Source organism: Ovis aries, chromosome 6 (assembly GCF_016772045.2).
Source record: "Ovis aries strain OAR_USU_Benz2616 breed Rambouillet chromosome 6, ARS-UI_Ramb_v3.0, whole genome shotgun sequence".
Taxonomy (NCBI): Eukaryota; Metazoa; Chordata; class Mammalia; order Artiodactyla; family Bovidae; genus Ovis; species Ovis aries.
The window spans coordinates 60,339,920-60,345,785 of NC_056059.1; positions in this window are offsets into that span (position 1 = coordinate 60,339,920).

A 5,866-nucleotide genomic window follows, 5' to 3' on the forward strand; every position below is an offset into this window, starting at 1 on the left:
GCCAATAAGGTTCTGTAAGATTTAGCCCTCAACCACCTTTCTCTTTTTCTACTCCCCTCCATCTGTATCTTTCCTCCAGCCACGTTGCTTTTATTTCAGTTCATTGTAGTACAAGGCCTTCTCCCAGGTCATTTCTACGTCCTGAAATGTCTGTTTGGTTCTTCCTTGCATACCTTGAGTCCAAAGGCTCCAGGGGTTTGTTGAATTAGATAATTTATCAGTTGAATGTGATACATAAAATGAAGTCATCAGTGAATCGACTATTTGGAGTTATTTCTATTTTATAAGAAAGCTCAGATTTCACCAACCTGAAATTCCATTCAGTATTATTTAAAATTCTGTGAATATTTTGGGACTTTCCAGGTGGTGCAGTGGTAGGGAATCCACCTGCCAAGCAGAAGACACGAAAGATGTGAGTTCAATCCCTGGGTCGGGAAGATCCCCTGGAGTAGGAAATACAAACTGCTCCAGTATTCTTGTATGAAAGAAAAAAAAAAAATCCCAAGGACAGAGGAGCCTGAAGGGCTACAGTCCTTAGAGTTACAAGGAGTCAGACATGACTGAGCACAGCACAGAATATATTTTGGAATAAATATATGTGATATTAATAAATTATATGATTACCCTTTGGAATGCCTTTCCTAGATGTTATAATTCAAATTCACCTTCCCTCATCATTGCAGCATGATCAATTATATGAAAAATCTTGTCAAATATAGGTTGTTTATCACAAATATGATGTAGCTCTTTATCTATTATGGATTATCCCATTTTTGTATCTTAATAGGAATTCAGTCTCCTTTGTTACCAATGTATGTTATTTTGTCTGAGCCATTGTTGATATATTTAAAAATTCTGGAGTCATGCTGTTTAATTTGACTTTAAATTTTAATTTATTTAAAATTTAAAAAAAAATCCATTCCCAGGTTCACATGTGGTTAGTGGCTATGATATTGGATAGCCCAGATACTATAATGGATGTTTTTTATCATTACAGAAAGTTCTACTGGACAACATTGTTCTAGAGCCTACCTTTCCTGTCTCCATTTTTTTTTTTTTTTTTTGCTGCACTGTGGTTCTTGTAGGGTCTTAGTTCCCTGACCAGGGATTGAATCTGGGCTAAAAGCAGTGACAGAATCCTAACCACTGGATGGCCAGGGAATTTGCTCCATAGTGTTTTGATATAGCTTCTCTTTCTAAGAAGTACCTGTAGCAGAGCGGCAACAATTATTAATACATCAATTGCTTTACTTTCAGTGCCTACTTTGTCCCAAGCAGTTTGGTAGTAGAGTGGTGTATATATATATGTGTGTATGTGTGTGTGTGTGTGTATACGTACATATATGTATGTATGTGTGTTTATTATACATGTATGTGTATTATAATCTTATTTATTCCTAATTAGGATAAAACCATGAGCCAGCTCAAGGAGGCTATTTTATAATATCACTGTAATAAATTGGAAAGTTGATGCCCACTAACCCAGGTTTCCATATTTAAATCCTTGTTGTTGTTGTTACTGTTGTTCAGTTGCTAAGTTGTGTCTGACTCTTTGTGACCCCATGTATTGCAGCACGTTGGGCTTCCTTGTCCTTTACTACCTCTCAGAGTTTGCTCAAACTCACATCCATTAAGCCATTAAAGCCATCCACTTATCTCCTCCTCTATTACTCTCTTCTCCTCCTGCCCTCAATCTTTCCCAGCATTAGGGTCTTTTCCAATGAATCAGCTCTTAGCTCCATGTGGCCAAAGTATTGGAGCTTCAGCTTCAGCAACAGTACTTCCAATGAATATTCAGGGTTTATTTCCTTTAGGATTGACTGCTTTGATCTCCTTTCTGTCCAAGGGACTTTCAAGAGTTTTCTCCAGCACCACAATTCAAAAGCACCTATTCTTCGGTGCTCAGCCTTCTTTATGGTCCAACTCTCATAGCCATACATGACTACTGGAAAAACTTCAGCTTTGACTATAATGAATCTTTGTTGGCAAAGTGATGTCTTTGCTTTTTAATACCCAGTCTAGGTTTGTCATAGCTTTCCTTCCAAGAGTAAGCATCTTTTAATTTCATGGCTGCAGTCACTGTCCACATAGATTCTGGAGCCCAAGAAAAAAAATCTGTCACTGTTTCCACTTTTTCCCCATCTATTTGCCATGAAGATATATGGGACCAAATGTCATGATCTTAGTTTTAAGCTAGTTTTTTCACTCTCCTCTTTCACCCTCATCAAGAGACTCTTTAGGTCCTCTTTGTTTTCTGCCATCAGGGTAGTATCATCTGTATATCTGAGGTCATTAATATTTCTCCTTGATTCCAGTTTGTGACTCATCCAGCCCAGAATTTCACACGATGTATGCTGCATATAAGTTAAATAAGCAAGGTGACAACATACAGCCTTTCCCAATTTTGAACCAGTCCATTGTTCCATGTCTGGTTCTAACTATTGCTTCTTGACCTGCATACAGGTTTCTCAGGAGGCAAGTAAAGTGGTCTGGTATTTCCATCTCTGTAAAAATTTTCCACAGTTTGTTGTGATCCATACAGTCAAAGGCTTTAGCATTGTCAATTAAGCAAAAGTAGATGTTTTTTGGGAATTCCCTTGTTTTTTCTCTGATCCAATGGATGTTGGCAATTTGATCTCCGGTTTCTCTGCCTTTTCTAAATCCAGTTTGTACATCTGGAACTTTTCAGTTCACATACTATTAAAGCCTAGCCTGAAGGATTTTGAACATTACTTTGCTAGCATGTGAGATGAGTGCAATTGTGCAGTAGTTTGAACATTCTTTGGCATTGCCCTTCTTTGGGATTGGAGTGAAAGCTGACCTTTCCAGTCCTGTGGCCATTACTGAGTTTTCCAAATTTGAAAACTATTTCCACTATTGAGTGGAGCACTTTAAAAGCATCATCTTTTAGGATTGAAATAGCTCAGCTGGAATTCCATCATGTCCATTAGCTTTGTTCATAGTTATGCTTCCTAAGGCCCACTTGACTTCACATTCCAGGATGTCTGGCTCTAAGTGAGTGACCACACCACTGTGGTTATCCAGGTCATTAAGACCCTTTTCGTACAGTTCATCTGTGTATTCTTGCCACCTCTTCTTAATCTCTTCTGTTTCTGTTAGGGCCTTGCTGTTTCTGTCCTTTATTGTGCCCATCTTTACATGAAATGTTCCCTTGGTATCTCCAATTTTCTTGAAGAGATCTCTGGTCTTTCCCATTCTATTGTCTTCATATATTTCTTCGCATTGTTCATGTAGGAAGGCTTTTTATCTCTGGCTATTTTCTGAAACTCTGCATTCAGTTGTGTGTGTCTTTCCTTTTATCTTTTGTCTTTCACTTCTCTTCTTTTCTCACTATTTGTAAGGCCTTCTCAGACAACCAGTTTGACTTCTTGCATTTATTTTTCTTTGGGATGATTTTGGTCACCACCACCTGTACAATGTCATGAACCTCCATCCCATAGCTTCAAATCCTTAATCAATAAGTAAATGTAAATTGGTTCCTTACTGAGAAAGATCAATTGGTCCTTTATCATCTAAGTTATAAAACTTTTAATATGTTCCTCAAGAAATGGTCTGCTTTAAAAAACTACACAATTCACATGTGTGACTACACAGATACACAAATGGAGACAAGATGGGAGACATTTTGCAAGACAGAAAAAAAGAGACTTTTAAAATGTATTTTGAATGATAGTTAATAAATATATCCACATAAATTAGCTTAATACCTGGTGGGCTGAGAGTAATAGACATAGCTGTCAGTGACAAAACAGCTGCAAAGCGAAATGTGATTGCAAATAGGTGAGTGAATGAAATCCCTTATTTTGATCATAAAAAAATAGGGCAACTTATCATTGTCAATAGAAAATCAATTTCTCTTTACTCTCACTAATGATTAGTAAATAAGTAAAGAATATGGTTTGAAGCAAAGGCACTGCACTAAATTAATATCTGTGGTGCCCTCATGCCCGGTCTGGCGTTAGATGTCAATGTCGTTACTGTCACTTAAACAGATGGGAAAACTGAGATGGGAAGAGGTTAAATACAGTATTTCCTGGTTAACAAGTGGTGGAACCAAAACTGAAACCTGATCTTATCAACTCAAGAATTCCATCAGGTGGAATTGACTCTGATTCAACTTTCCTTGATTTTGGGGTTAAAGCTCTGAGAAAACTAGAATATTAGAACGTATCAGAGCATCAGTTTAAACAAACTGAAAGAAAGAAAAACAAATAGGTACATACACACAAAAATAAACTGAAAGTACTTGAAGGAAGCAGCCAGGACATTTTTGATGCAAAATTAGGCTTAGCTTTTCATTCAGAATATTCTTTTATCTTAACCAAATTCATTTTAAAGATTATCCCTCAATCCGTGGGAAACATCTAAAACTGTTTTTAATTTACTTTAAAGCCTGAATATATTTTAATTTCATATAGTTTAATCAAGTTCTTTCATCCATTAAACAGCCTAAAGAGAGGTTAGCAAGCCTCTTCTGTAAAGGGCCAGTTACTACATGTTGTAGATTGTGAGTCTGCCACAGCTACTCAATTCCGCCATTGTTGGTGTGAAAACAGCTAGAGAAAAGACATAAACAAATTAGCCTGGCTACGTGCCAGTAACACTGCATTTAGGGACTCTGAAATGTGAATTTAAAAATTTTGTACACCATGAAATATTCTTCTTTTGATTTTTTTCCAACCATTTGTAAATATAAAAACTACCCAACATCACTCTTTATCAGAGAAATGCAAATCAAAATCACAGTGAGGTACCATTTCATGCAGGTCAGAATGGCTGCCATCAAAAAGTTTACAAACAATAAATGCTGGAGAGGTTGTGGAGAAAAGGGAACTCTTACACTGTTGGTGGGAATGCAAACTAGTACAGCCACTATGGAGAACAATGTGGAGATTCCTTAAAAAACTGGAAATAGAACTGCCATACGACCCAGCAATCCCACTGCTGGGCATACACACCAAGAAAATCAGAATTGAAAGAGACACACGTACCCCACTGTTCATTGCATCTCTGTTTACAATAGCTAAGACATGGAAGCAATTTAGATGTCCATCGGCAGATGAATGGATAAGAAAGTTGTGGTACATATACACAATAGAATATTACTCAGCTATTAAAAAGAACACATTTGAGTCAGTTCTAATAAGGTAGATGAAACTGGAGCCTATTATACAGAGTGAAGTAAGTCAGAAAGAAAAACACCAATACAGTATATGAATACATATGTATGGAATTTAGAAAGATGGTAATGATGACCCTGTATGCAAGATAGCAAAAGAGACACAGATGTAAAGAACAGACTTTTGGACTCTGTGGGAGAAGGTGAGGTAGGATGATTTGAGAGAATAGCACTGAAACATGTATATTGCCATATGTGAAATAGACAATCAGTCCAAGTTCAATGCATGAAACAGGGCCCTCAAAGCCAGTGCACTGGAACAACCCAGAGGGATGGGATGGGGAGGGAGGTGGGGGGTGGTGCAGGATGAGGGGACACAAGTGCATCCATGGTGGATTCATGGCAATGTATGGCAAAACCCACCACAATACTGTAAAGTAATCAGCCTCCAATTAAAATAAATAAATTAATTTTTAAAAAGAACATAAAAAAACTACTCTTAGCTCATGGGCTGTATAAAAATAAGGTGATAATTTAAACTGGATAACCAACAGGACCTACTGTATAGCACATGGACCTCTGCTCAGTGTTATGTGACCTGGGTGGGAGGGGGGTTTGAGGGAGAATGGATATGTGTGTACATGTACGACTGAGTCCCTTGGCAGGTCACTTGAGCCTCTCACAGCATTGTTAGTCGGCCATACCCCAAAACAAAATAAAAAGTTC